This window comes from Columba livia, chromosome Z, assembly GCF_036013475.1.
Source record: "Columba livia isolate bColLiv1 breed racing homer chromosome Z, bColLiv1.pat.W.v2, whole genome shotgun sequence".
NCBI classification, from domain to species: Eukaryota; Metazoa; Chordata; class Aves; order Columbiformes; family Columbidae; genus Columba; species Columba livia.
In genome coordinates, this window is record NC_088642.1 from 64881292 (window position 1) to 64897212 (window position 15921).

At 40.3% G+C, this 15921-nt stretch overlaps 1 long non-coding RNA gene across 6 annotated transcripts in view; it reads left to right on the plus strand.

Annotated features, from left to right (window-relative positions):
- Positions 1 to 15921, plus strand: part of LOC110359415 (uncharacterized) — a 48724-nt gene that overhangs the window by 20510 nt on the left and 12293 nt on the right. For all 6 annotated transcript variants that reach the window (XR_010469005.1, XR_010469003.1, XR_010469002.1 and 3 more), the window contains exon 3: positions 2350 to 2412. This is a non-coding gene — a long non-coding RNA (uncharacterized LOC110359415). The remainder of the gene's footprint in view (positions 1 to 2349; positions 2413 to 15921) is intronic.

Consider the following 15921-nt stretch of genomic DNA (forward strand, 5'->3'; position numbering starts at 1 on the left):
TGGAACTATGAACTATTCTGAACATGAACATGAGCTATTCTGAACAAGACTGTTAATGGCCTTGTCTTCCTGAAGTGATCTGATCACCTCCCTCTGTTTTTTGGAACTTCTGCAGTAGTCCTTGAACAGCTTTTAAAATCCGACATTTTAGATATCTCTTTTCCTTCTCTTTAGGATTATTATAATAACATTGTATTAGCTACATTATATCTTCCTGCTTTCCCTGCATTCTATCACTCTTTTTCATTGCATCTCTAGGTGTCTTTCCATGCTACTGTCAAAATAAAATACAAGTGATGTATCTTCCTTTTAATTCAAAAATGCTTCCCAAAAGCCTGTTATTTCCCCCAGAAGTCCAGACAGAAAAAGAGTCAAACATTCCTCAGCACTGCCACGCAGTATATTTGTAAGAGGATTATAACAAAGGTGGTGTTAATTGTGCAACATTTAAAAAAGTAAAAATTAAATATAGAATCTAATAATATAGGCCTTAAGACCCTATGAGTAACCCTATTATCTCACTATTGCAACATGTCCATAATTTCTTCTTCTTGCTCTCCTCTTGTACTCGGAACATTAGGGTAGTTTTTAAAGAATTTGAGGCTGGTACGGGCTTTTCAAGGTTGTTATGAAAAAGCATACTGTACATATAAACAAGCATACAGACTTAGTGAAGGTGCTTTTATTTATAAGTTGCATCTGGAATGCTAAGTCCTTTTTTTTTTTTTAAAAAAAATAGGTTCAGTCTGAACAAACTGTGAAAACAAGGGTTGTCCAACCCAAGACAAACAGTTATTATGCCCATGGAGTTGCCGTGAAAGAGAAGACCCCCCTCTTCTGGCATGAGCTGGAGTAGCTCTCAGCAGAAGACTTGATAAAATATGTTCAAAACTGTGTTTTGATCACAAATAGGAATACACCTAGGATTAATATCTGTGTTACAAATATTTCTTACTCCGTCATGTCTTCCGAAGTTTCCTCACTCCGCACTTACACACAAACTTAGTCCTTCACACCAGCACTCTGAACTTGTAGTCAGAGTGCTCTAGCTTCTTTGGCAGAGATTGAACGCACAGTGTGTCACGGTCAGATTCTTTTTGCATAGTTGTTTTCTGGTTCAGGACAAAACGTATGAAGAACTCTCTACTCCAAGCACAGAGTGGACTGAGCACTGATATTAAAAATATGCCCTTCAGTCTTGATGACTGTAGAAGGAAAAGCCTTTTGACAGACAAATTCTCTTTGTTCAGGCACTATTATTTGCTGTACTCTTCCCTGAAAGAGACCAGCAATTCCAGCTTGTGAGAAAAGACTGTTGCTAAAGATGTTCAGAAATTCTTCCATATCCAGCATTTCAATTGTTCCTGTAAATGCAGGGTTCCTCTATGATAAATACGGCAGTGAGAATTCTGTCCCAATCAGACATCAAAACAGAAAACCATATGTGTATTTATCATTATCTCTTTTGCTGCCAGAAATAAAGAAGAGGCATTTATAATGGTTGCTTTTGTTTGTTTTTAAATTTTGCATTACTTTTTCTTTTTACCAGCCTTTACAGTTCATGACTTAATGGTAGGTGGATGGAATTCTTCCTTATTAGATCATATATTTCAGTCCTTGTAAATGCAAGATAGACTAGCTTTCCCTACACCCTAATGGTTAAGAAAAAAATAAAGCAGTGAGAGACATTCACATTCCTGCTGTCTTGCTGAAGGAGCAGCTGTTTTGCTTTGGTTTTAAAAATTGAAGTCATAGATGGAGAGAAATGTAATGCTATTTAGTGTAATTCATCTGAAAGGTGGAATATTCCCCGCAAAATGGGAGGAGTTTTGAAGACCAACGTTGTATAGTTGTCTCATTTCTATGCAGTAATATACAAAATAATTTATCTCTTTCCAGCACACAGATAAGGTATAAACTCGAGCATGGCTACTCTGTTAAGTGCTGGAAATAGAATTGCAGCCATTATGATAGATACTGAACTGGTATACCAGTTTATCTTAGAAAGAATAGAAAAGCTCTTAGTTTTCAGTATTTATCTCCTGTATCTCAAAAATATTGCAGATAATTTTAATATATTTTGTATTTTTTAATTCCAGGTTACTATGTCAAATCAAAGTAAAATGAAATGACAAGTTTTCTTTTTTCTGTTCTCAATGTTCTTACTATTTTTGTTTCTATTATTCATGTCCAAATATTAACTAATCTTCATTTAACTTTTTCTGTGTGAAATCTGAATAAAGCATGGAAAAATATCATAAACATAATCTTTGTGACATTTCCGTAGACTTACCTCATGACTTGCTCAGGTTGTGCAGTATAATTTTGCTTTTTAAATTTGTTTTATAGTTGGAGCACTTTTCAACAACTGCTACATAACAGGAATTTGCTCTGGAGCTGGTATACTAATGGGTAAGAATACTTCTGAATACTTTTGCATTTGGAGACCTTTACTGAATTTATCCACTATGTCCCAAATAAACTCTGTTTATGAACCACCCAGAAAGATTAGATCAAACCTTGAGAATAACCAATCTCTGAAGCCTTTGGTAAGGAATGTTTAGCAGTTGCTGTCGAACTACAGTAAAATCAAGGAGGTCACAGTTATGGTGGCGGGAGGAGGCAGAACATTTCCTTGGGTAGAACAGTAAGCTGGGAAAGAAATCAGCTATGTATTTCTAATTATTTCAAAGTATGCTTTAGTTAAGAAGAATCTTTGCCCTGGGGAAGTCCCTGAAGGACAGACATACAGTGTGGAGTCTAAGAAAATTTATAACATTGCATTAATTATGATTCTATTATAAAACTGTAACTGGGAGAAAAGAACCTTGATCATCAAAAATCTTAAAACTGGTTAATTGTTAGAGAATAGCAGATTAGTAATTTAGTGTATCTATAGTTTATGCATCTTCATCTTGAATGTTTATATGAAGAACACATTGTATTTCTAGCTGCAATATTTCATGAACTGTTTCTCAAACCTTTTTAAAGCTATTATGAATGTACACAATGACTTTCTACTTGCTTATCTAATGCTAGGTCGGTTCTCCATTTCTCAATGAAATGTCATGCTGGAAGCTTTTTGTGAGCAATTGTCAGCAGGTGGGTTACAGAGGGAGAGAAGAGGGGTTTTATTGCCTATGATAGTGAGGCTAAGCTTGTTGCTGTGCTGCTAACCAGAATTTTAAAAGATTTGGAATCTATATTCCATTTTACTGGTGACTTTAAGTGACTTTAATTTGGCTAATTTACAGATAAGTTTTTAAAGATTTTTTGATTGTATTTTCCAAGGATTTCAATGGTAGTCTAGCATCAAATCACTTAAAAAAATTGTCCTTACTGTGTGCTGGCTTTAGCTTACGATCTGTAAACTACATGCCCTGACAGGTGTGTCAGGAGACTCTATGTTACCTATGTACTAGTATCTTACAATATTAATGTAAGCATTAGACTGTATGATGCTCAGTTTTACTAAAAAGAGGATTATCAGAAATTAAAACAGAATGAGGTTCTCTAAAAATCATGAAAATCAGCTTCTTCAGGACTTTGAAGACTCAAGAATGGTTTTATTCAAGAGAGTGAATTGACTGCTGTTCACACAAATGGCCATTGCAGCAAAGGAGGCAAATGCATTAGGAGTGTTGCCAGCAGCTCGGGGGAGGAGATCCTTCCCCTCTGGCCAGCACTGGCGAGGTCACACCTGGAGTCCTGTGTCCAGTTCTGGGCTCCACAGTAAAAGACAGATATGCAGGTGTGGGAAAGCGTCCAACAAAGGGCCATGAAGATTATTTAGATGCTGGACCATCTCTCCGATAAGGAAAGGCTGAGAGAGATTAGACTCTTCAGCCAGGAGAAGAAAATGCTCAGGGAAATCTCATCAATATATATAGATACTTGAAGGGAGGGTGCAAAGAGGATGGAATCAGGCTCTTCCAGTGGTGCCCAGTGACAGGACCAGAGGCAATGGGCACAAACTGAAACACAGGAGATGCCCTCTCTAGAACAGCAAACACTTTTCCACTGTGAGGATGACCAAGCACTAGCACTGGTTACCCAGAGAGGTTGTAGATTGTCTGTCCTTGGAGATATTCAAAAGCAAAGTCCTGGGCAACTGGCTGTAGGTGACCCTGCAGACCAGATGACCTCCAGAAGTCCCTGCCAACCTCAGCCATTCTGTGATTCTGTGAGTCTTAGCAATTATGCCTAACAAAGAGACTTTTGGTGCAAACTGTAGTGGTTATAATAATTTCTGAAGATTTTAAAGAATTTCACATGTAAATTTCTAAATAGCAAGTAATGTAGTGATTGTGATTTGATTATGTTGTTCATAAATGCAGAAGAGAAGTCATCATAGATAGTAGCCTCAAATGAGAAGTTAGCATTTCATGGGATTTGTGGTCTAGAAGGAGTTTTAGCTGTATATAAAGTGTATAGTAAGAACCAGGGAGGAATTATTTCTTCACCTTTAAAGGGGCTCTCTATGAAAATGGCCCTTTCTTCCTTTCCTCCCCAGATTTCTTCTTGGTTTTGTAAGCAGATTTAACAGAATTAACCCTATCTGTAAAATATTGACATTGAGAAGGGTTCCTACCAGTACCTAGAGAAGTAAACACTACATTGCTATAGCCACTTGACATTACACAGAACTTAGTGTTAAACTGTATAAAATAGTTTCTTTTTTTATATCTGTGCTACTATTACTTATTATTAAATTAACTGTCAAAATATTTTAATAAACAAAAAGTATACTAGTAAATACAAATATCAAAAGCTTACTTGAATGAAAGCAAATCGTCACACATACCTCATATTTGACAGGCTGACAGACTAAAACGTGTTTTGAATTGAGGCTACATATAAACCCTCTACATGTTGTCACTAGACAAAGCCGTTCTAATCAATGTAACACCCTTTAGGGAAGGTTCATCATCTCTGAGGGCTGATACTTTAAAAATCAGTATCTACTGATCATGCTTTCGGTTCCTAGAGAAGCAATTGCTATTAAGAGAAGGCAAAGTTACCTATTACAGCTGAAAACTCCATCTCAGCAGACACTGATTACACGGATAAGATCAACAAAAGCACACTTGAGACCTAAATGTTCTGGTGGTGTTAATTGTCTGTCCTTCATTTAGTCTTCTTATTTAACTAAGAAAAAAAAAAAAAAAAATCAGTGCTAGTACACAAGCATATTGAAAGAGCATAACAGATAAAATAGTATTTGTGGCCCTTCTCTGGCCCCTCTCCAACAGGTCCATGTCTTCCCTGTACTGAGGACTCCAGAGCTGGACACAGGACTCCAGGTGGGGTCTCACCAGAGAAGAGCAGAGGAGCAGAATCACCTCCCTTGACCTGCTGACCACGCTGCTTTTGATGCAGCCCAGGATACAATTGGCCTTCTGGGCTGCAAGCACGCATTGCCAGCTCATGTCCAATCCTTCATCCACCAACACCCCCAAGTCTTTCTCTGCAGACCTGCTTTCAATCCCTTCATCCCCCCAGCCTGTACTGATACCAGGGGTTGCCCTGGCTGTGCTACAGGACCTCATGAGGTTCACGTGGGCCAACTTCTCAAGCTCGTCCAGATCTCTCTGGATGGCACACTGTCCTTCAGGTGTGTCAGCTGCACCACTCAGCTTGGTGTCATCTGCAAACTTGCTGACACTGCCTGTGTCATTGATGAGGGTATTAAAAACTACTGGTCCCTATACAGACCCCTGAGGGACACCACATGTCAATGATCTCCATCTGGACATTGAGCCACTGAGCACTCTTTGGATGCAACCATCCAACTAATTCCTCATCCATTGAACAGTCCACCCATCAAATTCATATCTCTCCAATTTAGAAAGAAGGATGTTGTGAGGAACCATGTCAAAGGCCTTACAGAAGACCAGATAGACGACATCTGTAGCCCTTAGTCCACTGATATATTTACTCCATTGTAGATAGCCACTGGGTTGGTCAGGCAGGATTTGCCCTTGGTGAAGCCAGGCTGGCTGTCTTGAATCACCTCCTTGTCCTCCATGTGCCTTAGCACAGCTTCTAGGAGGATCTGTTCCATGATCTTCCCAGGCACAGAGGTGAAGCTGATGGGCCCTCCTTTCTACCCCTTTTAAAATGTAGTGCCATGTTTCCCTTTTTCCAGTCACCAAGGACTTCACCTGACTGCCATGACATGTCAAATATCATGGAAAGTGGCTTGGTAACTACATCAGCCAATTCCCTCAGGACTCGGGGGTGCAGCTCCTCAGGTCCAATAGACTTACATATATATTCAGGTTCCTCAGGTGGTCAGGAACTTGATCTTTTCCTACAGTGTGAGGGACTTTGTTTCTGCAGTCTCTGCTTTGAGGTCCCTCCACATGAGAGGTGTGGGAAGAGAGATTGGCAGTGAAGACAGGGAAAAAAGTTGTTTAGTACCTCAGCCTTCATCTGGTTGTTACCAGTTTGCCAGTTTTGTTGACCAGCGCGGGTTATGCTTTCTTCGATTTTCCTTTTTCAGCTAACATACCTGTAGAAGCTCTTATTATTATTCTTTGTGTCCCTTGCTTAGTTCAGTTTCACCTGTGCCTTAGCGTTCCTGACCCCAGCTCTGCACAACTGGGCAGTGTCCAGCGTGCTCTTCCCAGGATATCTGTCCCTGCTTCCACTGCCTGTGTGCTTCCTTCTTGCCTTTACTTTGACTCATCCATGACATTTTCTTGCCTTCCTTTCCTGATTTCTTACACCTGGGCATCGAGAGCTCTTGTGCTTTGTGGAAAATATCCTTAAAGATCTGCCAGTTCTGTTCTGCTCCCTTGTTCCTGAGGGCAGCTTTCCTGGCACTAATTCTTTGAACAGCTGGAATTTTGCTTTCCTAAAATTCAGAGTCCTGACCTTTACTCTTCACCTGTCCCACATCCCTCAACACTGCAAACTCCACCAGTGCATGATCATTGCAGCCCAAGCTGCCTCCAATCTTGACATCACCAATTACCTCACTTGTGCTGGTGACTCTCACATCCAGTATCGCATCTGCCCTGGTAGGGCTATCTATTACCTGGCTTAAGAAATTATCCTCAATGCACTCCAGGACTCTCCTGGATTGCCTACAGCTTGCTGTGCTACTTTCCCTGTGAATATGGAGGTGGTTGAAGTCCCCAGCAGGACTGGAGCCTGCAAGCATGATGTCATCTGTAGCTGAAGTAAGAAGGCTCCAGATTGAGCAGCCTGTAGTAGACACGAACCACAGGGTTCCCTTTGTTGCCTCAGTCACTAATTTTTATGCAGAAGCTTCCAGCCTGCTTGTGGCTATTCTTCAGAGACAGGTCTTCACACTCTACCCATTCCTCAGTGGAGAGGGCAACCCCTCCACCCTTCCCTCCTCACCTGTCCCTTCTGAACAGCCTGTACCCATCAGTAGCCACACTCCAGTCACAGGATTTTGTTCCTTGGGTTCTGTATCCTATCATCTCTAGCAACAGGTAGTGCTGAGCTGCAGAAACACGGAAAAAAGCCCATTCATACACAAAACAGCTGATAGTCCACAACTCCAGTTCACTTGTGAAATACAGAACTTTGAAGGCAACTAGTCAATTCACATAAAATTTGATTGCCCCAAGGTTAGAAGGCAACACTGTAAAATTTTTTATTGGTCATATATTTACTTAGATTTTAATAAAGCTCAGCCACAGCATTTGGCTCTATGACCTTGTCTAACAGTGAATTTTATCATTATCATGCGACATGAACTGGTATTTCCCTCTTTCATTTGATATAATTTTGCAGTTACTAATTTCAAGACAGCTATTAAATTTTTCTTAAAGACAAACATAAAATTAGAATTGTCGTGGTGGAGCTGATCCAATGTGGTTTGTCCAGCTCTGGTATTACAGAGAGTGGCAAAGAGTATTTTCTTTAATTGTCAAAGGCTATGAAGAAAAAGGGTGTTCTAGTCAGTCATTTTTTTTGGTCAACTTTACCTATGATGACCGCTGCATTGTCTTTATTTCTATAAATCACCAGGCCCTTTAAATTCTTATCCAGGTTCTTAATTTTACCAGCTCTGGGTGGCACTGAGTCCCACACTCTAGTTATCATATAAATAAAAATCTATTTTGAATTTTCCAACTTTAAACTTTTTAATTTTCCACCATTGTTTTCAGTTTCATAATGGGAAAACACAAATTTATTTCCTCCACACCATTCCCTTGTTTATATACTTTTATCGAAGTGTCTGTATATAATTTCTGGAGAGATTTTGGGTATAGTCCTCTACTATCCTGCATTTTGTAAGTTCCCTTCTGACCGTGTTCTGTGAATATTAAAAAATATCCGGACTAGAAAACTGGTTTGGGGAACATCTGTAAATAAAGAAAAAGTACGCTAGCAACGTATTGTTGTACAGCCACTGCTATCTGACTCAGTCACAGTCCTAATAAGAAATATGTAACAGTTAAAAATATTTTTCCATTACTCCTCAAAATCTTAAAGTAATTATAATGAGAATTATAATTAATGTAGCTCAGATTTCTTGGGAAAAAAATTATAAATGTGCATTTTATAGGCTGCAGCCTGATAATTGATTTTTAAAATGCATGTTTGGCTTATTTCTACTGGTATCTTGTTGAAATAAAAGGAAGGTAAATCTTCTTGATTACCATGCCATAGGTGGAAATGAAACACAGTGTGAATTCCTGACATGAATCCTCTGCACTGAAGGAGGTTCCCACACTTCACCGCTTTGGGTGGGAGGTTGGATTGAGCTGGAATTCCTACCTGAGTCACACTGCGATGCTCTCATCGCTGGCAACAACTGCACTGTCCCCCTCAGGCCCTGTTGCACTTTCTTTGCTGCCATCTACAATTTCAGTCCGTTAAGGGGACAGCTGCTCTCAGAAAGCAGGAAGGGGTATGAATCAGCTGAGAAAAGTCTCCTCCTTCCTTTAACCCTGCCTGCAACTGCTGCCTGAAGGCTCCTTTAGCACCTGTCTGCACTGAACTGTACTCTGAAGAACAAGGTAACTGGCAGCACAGTTTGCGGTTAGAAGCAAGGTTCAACTGCAAATTAAAATACACTACCTGCTGTAGATCTGGCAGTTTTGTGTGGCAGGAGCTTTCCATCATTATTCCTAGTGCAGTGGACTTGTTCCTCTCAACACAGGTATGAAGCAGAGAATCACCTGGACACTCCATAAGAATCTTGTGTGCCCCTGACTGTGAGTCCACGAGAGTGCCAATGGCTTGGCAGACAAGGGAGGTGAGACAGGGAATGGGAAACAGGCAGGCAGGACTTTCAGTGGAGCTGCACTCTGTTACTGTACCTTGTTCATCCCACAAATATCTCCTGAAAAATGCGCAAGTTACTGTAATTTTTAGCAACGCTGGATTACTACTACAAATCTGCACTGCTGTGGGACAAACTGCATACAGATCTTCCGAGTGATGTGGGTTGTACCTCAGACTACAGCAGCCTGTAAAGGTTTGAGATACACATCTGTACGATGTGGGTTGGGTGCTTGAGATTCTGTAGCAGCATCACAGTCTCTAGCTGCTGTCTCCAACTATGACAGACACTCCGTCTTCAGTCTACTCAGCATTTCCAGTTACAAGTGCTAAACAGCCTTTTCTCATCACTGAATGGTATGGCTTGTATTAATTCATACCGTTCTATCATATTTTTGTCCTGACAGAATGCAGTGGGAAATATGAACCTCTGTCTCTTCCTGAGTGCATGTACATGCTGTACTGATGCAGTTGAGACCTATGGAGGTGAGAGCATTGGGCAGGTTTTGGTACAAAACTCTGTCTGCCAGCAGGCCACCCTTTTTTGAACACCTGTTGCATTTGCAGTGTCTCTGCCAGCCTTATGCCAAATTGATTACAAACATTTCAGTTGGGTTTTAGTCCAGTTTTTAAAGGCAGATTATAAAATATGTACCTCGTTGGTGCATGCATTCAGGCAAATACTTAAATAGACTTGAAGTCTGACTTCCATCCTGGCTGAAGGATTGGAACTGGCAGTAATAAGTATGTGTCCCAACTGAGGAAGTTGCTTTTAAGAAGCGATATTCAAAATAGCTTCCTTCTTAACGGATATGGTACATGCAATAATTAGACAAATAAAGAACATCAGGAATCTTATAGAAGTGAGAGTTTCACAAAGATAACCTGATGGATGCTCTTAAAAGCCATCAGCTGAAGAAAGAGATCTCAATGTGGTTTTGCATCTGCAGTCCTTGTCTCAGGAAACATGTCTCAGGAAAATACAGGCCAGACAGCCTCACCTCCATCCCTGGAAGGGTAATAGTACAGCTCATTCTGGATGTCCTCCAAGCATATGGAGGAAAATAAAGTTATCAGCAGCAGTCAGCATGGATTCAGCAAGGAGGAATTATGTTGGGTCAACCTGGTATCTTTCTATGATGGTGCGACTGGCTGGGTAGACAAGGGAAGAGCAGTGGACGTTGTCTACCTTGACTTCAGCAAGGCTTTTGACACTGTCTCTCATAACCTACCCACAGACAAGCTGAAGAAGTGCGGACTGGGTGAATGCACAGGGAGATGGATCGTGAACTGACTGGATGGCAGAGCTCAAAGGGTTGTGATCAATGGTGCAGCATCTGGTTGGAGGCCTGTAGTTAGTGGGATCCCCAGGGGTCAGTACGGGGTCCAGTCCTGTTCAGACTGTTCATCAGTGACCTGGATGAAGAGACTGAGTGAAGCCTTAGCAAGTTTGCTGATGAAACCAAACTGGGAGGAAGGGCTGACACACCAGAAGGCTGTGCTGGCATTCAGTGAGACCTGGACATGCTGGATGACTTGGCAGAGAAGAACCTGATGAAGTTCAACAAGGGCAAGTGTAGGGTCCTGCACCTGGGAGGAACAACCCCAGGCACCAGTACAGGCTGGGGGTGGACCTGCTGTAAAGCAGCACTGAAGAGAAAGACTTGGGAGTTCTGGTGGACAACAGGTTGACCATGAGTCAACAATGTGCCCTTGTGGCCAAGAAGGCCAATGGTATTCTGGGATGCATCGGGAAAAGAGTGACCAGCAGGTCAAAGGAGGTTCTCCTTCCCCACTACTCTGCCCTGGTGGGGCCCCATCTGGAGTATTGTGTCCAGTTCTGGGCTCCCCATTTAAGAAGGACAAGGAATTACTGGAGGGAGTCCAGCAGTGGGCTACAAAGATGATGAGGGGCCTAGAGCATCTTTCTTATGAAGAGAGACTGAGAGAGCTGGGTTTGTGCAGCCTGGAGAAGAGAAGCTGAGAGTGGATCTTATCAATCCTTATAAATATCTCAAGGGTGGGTGTCAAGAGGATGCGACCAGACTCCTTTTGGTGGTGCCCAGCAATAGGATGAGGGGCAATGGGCACAGACTGAAGCATAGAAGGTTTCATCTCAATATGAGGAGGAACTTCTTTACTTTGAGGGTGCCAGAGCACTGGAACAGGCTGCCCAGAGAGGTTGTGGAGTCTCCTTCTCTGGAGACATTCAAAACCTGCCTGGACACATTCCTGTGTGATCTGCTCTGGTGAACCTGCTTTAGCAGGTGGGTTGGACTAGATGATCTCCAGAGGTCCCTTCCATCCCCAACCATTCTGAGATTCTGTAATTTATATACAAATGTGTTAGAGTATATCTGTGATGTGCTGCAATGATTTCAAAATAAAATAAAGTTTGCACTGTGTTCTGAAAAAACCCACACTGATACTGTATCTTTTGCATTTTAAAATGTAGCAATTAATACACATATTGGCTAGCCATCATTTTGTTGTAAATTGAATGAACAAAGAGAAAGTGAAAAGAAAAAGTCACCTGTTTTGTTCCCCTCTTATTTAAAAAATAAACAGCTACATTTATTTCTTAATTTCTTTCTTTATTTGCAGGTAGAGCTTTCAGGTGTATTTCTCTATAGAGCTCTATTTTTACTAAGTGCATTTAAAACAGAAAATAAGACACAAATATGAAAGGTTTTTGATGGTACTGCTTACTTACTTTTGAAGGCTATCCTTTTTTAGATTGCTCATCAATGTTTTCCTTCTTGTATAATTATTTTGTTACAATCTGTGGCTAAGATTTTCCGTGTTTACCAGCTGAATTGCTGATTACTATCATGAAATATTTCACCAGACGTTTGACTCTCATACCATGAAAGTAGGAGAAATTTTGCAGCATTCAGGATAAACGGAACCTTTAAAAACGTGTTCCTAGAAAATCGGCTTGCTACCTTCAGCAACAGCAATACCCTAATTAGAAGAAAGGTACAAAAAACATCTCCAGTGAAACACAGAAGTGCAAGTTTTGTGCTAGCACTTTTCGAAATCCAGAGGGCTTTTACATGCTGGTGGCAGCATAGTTCCAATGGTCTCATGATAACAGTCAGAGTTGTTAGAAGACACTGAAGACAGTGTTGCAGTAGTGCAGCAAACTGAATTTTAATATTCCTCACCTCTTGACAATCTCAGGGGGCTCAGAAACTCAAAATTCCTCCTTCCTTTGCTGAGTATCAGGTGTCTGGAGTCTTGCCCCTTGTCATACACCGGCCAGAGGAAATCTCTGCCAGGGATTCTTTCAGAGTTCTGCTTTTATGAACAGAAGACAGTATAAACCTGGCATTTCAAGATTTTAAGAGCCAAAAGACTCATTCACAAAGACCTCTCCATACAAGTTATATTCTGCGACTGTAATCAGTTCTGTTCTGCCAGGTATTCTCAGGTAAATCTAAAATGTTAGTAGTACACATGATAGAAGTAAATAAACACAATTAGTACTGAAGTCATAGTTTCACATTCTTGTTTAGTATTTATTCAGTGCAAATTTGACTTTTGAAAAAAAAAGCCCCATAGTATTTTAATGTTTAGGCAACAAAGCAAGATACTTATTTCTTATATGGTTATGCACACTATTGGTTACAACACATAAATGCAATAGCTTACACTTAACAGTGTGTTTTATGTGGAAAATCTTGCAAGGAAACCTGTAGATTTTTCGGATAAAATAAAAAAAAGTGTTCACACTTTGAAAAATATTAAATCATCTTTCAGTGGTTATCTGTGTATTGTATTGTGAATATTAATAGGTCATTGTCTTCAAAGTTATTGTTCATGGATGAAAAATTCAACAAATGCATGAGTTTATGCATTAAGAATGTATTGTGCTTGTATTGCTATGGCAGTATCTTCTGGGTAGAGTTTAGGCGCATTTCTATTGCAATGTGGAGTACAGCCTTTTATACTGTCATAGTTTTGTGGTTATATAGAAGACAGCCTGTAATGCAGTCTGTCTTTTAATTTTGGTGAAAATTCAAGTCACTTACAAGGAAGTGAAACACATTACAACATTAAAATGTTAAAAGTAATAAAATATTAAATCCCTTATTTCAAAAATCTCCTACTGTAGGAGAGAGCTCCTACTCAAGTTGTAGCTACGGAATCTCTTCTTCACTCAAAACTTCCATTGTCTTCAACTAAACTGGTCCTTTAGGAGATCAGAAAGTGTGTCCTATTGAATTCAGGTGAATTTTGCTGCGGAACTATGTTAAATGCCAAATTCAAAATTCTGGATATAGCTAATGTTTTCTGAGTGCTTGAGGTTTTTAGACTCTATGCACCTACAATCTGAGATAGCAAAAGCAGAGGCATTGAAAAGAAAAGGCAGAAATGTCACTTCTTAGAGTAGTCTACAACTGGACATGTTGCCTGTAACTTTCATTCTGTGCTGCAACCATGTGTAGCATAACCTGTCTGGAAAGTCTTGGCAGATAATTTTGTTAGTGAAAGAAAAAATTCCCATACTACAAGCACCTCGGGTAGGTGTTATGACATAATAGGTCTTTAAAAAGAGGATGCTATTCCCCTAAACTGACAGAGTTTGAGGTCTTCAAAAACAGTTCCCAGACCATTGTTAAAGACTATAAACAGAAATTAGATATGATCTTCTTCCCTGCTAACTTATATGGTAGCTGATGGCCTTAGTTCTAATCCCTTTCCATTTGTGCTTTGTAATGCACTTGAACGTAATTTAGGTAGTGGAGACCTAGTGCCCCCTTCACTTCCAATGCATTAAGTTCCCATTGGCTTCAGTGGGAAATAGAAAGCAGCAGCTTTTTTAATAACGGAAGTCATGAACATTGCTCATCACAGTCTTTTTCTGTCTGTTTAGTTCTACAGGACATGTTCACAGAATCACAGAATGTCAGGGATTGGAAGGGACCTCAAAAATCGTCTAGTCCAATCCCCCTGCTGGAGCAGGAACACCTAGATGAGGTTACACAGGAAGGCGTCCAGGTGGGTTTTGAATGTCTCCAGAGAAGGAGACTCCACAGCCCCCCTGGGCAGCCTGTTCCAGTGTCTGTCACCCTCACTGAGAAGTTTCTTCTCAAATTTAAGTGGAACCTTTTGTGTTCCAGTTTGTACCCATTACCCCTTGTCCTATCATTGGTTGTCACCGAGAAGAGCCTGGCTCCATCCTCATGACACTCACCCATCATATATCTGTAAGCATTAATGAGGTCACCCCGCAGTTTCCTCTTCTCCAAGCTAAAGAGACCATGTTATCACATGCAGGGCTGTGGTTCTGAATGCAAGAAGAAAAAATGTGTGTGAGAGCAAATATTGCTGGGCAAATGCTGTCTGCCCGGCCCTTTCAAATCACTGGGCCAAATTCTGCTTTTGGTGTAATTGTAATTATAGGCTTGCTTTCAATTTACGCAGATGTGCTGGAGACAGGAATTTGTCCCACTGAGATTACTTTGTAGGGTAATGTAACAGCCCATCAAGATTAGTAAAGGTAGCAGAACTTGGCTCACAAGGGAAAAACCCTCGGGATTTATAGTCCGACTGAGAGAGGTAAGAGTACATAGAATGCCTAATTACACTACAAAAAGTATGTTCAACATAGTTTCGTTTCTGTTTTTCTGTGTTTTATGCATAAAATGCAATAAAAATCCGATGTTAGATACAAGGTAAAATGAATGTCACTGAAAAATTACTTCTTCCTAAAACAACATCCTACCCTTCCAAATGCTATGACATGAGGGTGTATCTAGCTGCTATTTAGATTGTCTTTCAGCTCTCAGAACAAAATGCATTCCATGGGAAGCTGAATGATGGAATTTTAGTTGCAACATAATTTTCCAGCTGTTCAAAAAAGGCGTATCATGGTGTATATTTACAACTGCTGAAAAGCAGTAAAATTAACTGATGAATAGTCATACCCATCTGGGCACAATCCTGGAAAGTGTTAAGTGTCCTGAATTTCTTAATTTCTGTTGAGGCCAGTGGGATTCTGTGGTTTGCTGAATATTTTGTGGTCAAAATAAGAGGAGAGAGGAAGATCTTTCACCACCTCTCAGACTAGGGCCAACAGCCAATAGCATCAAACCGATCCTACCGTTGTTAAACTTAGTTCAACACACATCAGTATGAAACATGGTCCCAGCAGAAATTTGCTACGCATTAGATGATTTGTGTCTGTTTCTCTAACACTAACTTTGGAGGTCTCTTGGATCAACAGCAAGACAGATTATAAAAAATGCTTGTTTTCTGCATCTCAGCGGAAAAGAATCATCTGTGTGAACTGCTGTTACAACAGTAAAAAAAATTCTTGAAGTATTTTATTTGCAAAATATTTACACTATCTCCTCAAAATAAATGAGGATTATCTTAATCAGTTCTTATTTTAGAGCCAAAAAGGATTGTCTGCTTTGGGAGGATAACACATCTGACACTTTTCATCTGTTTAATAGACTGAAATTTTCCCTTTTCTTTTGGTGCCCGGAAGGAGCAATATCACAGCTGGACACATCTTCTGAGGACTGTAATTTCTTTACTGAGGACTGTAGGACTGTAACCTCTTTACTTCAACCAGAATCTTCCACTGGACTGACATTTACAAGTCCCTTTTTACTTGCCAGTCACATCTCAAAGCCAACCAGG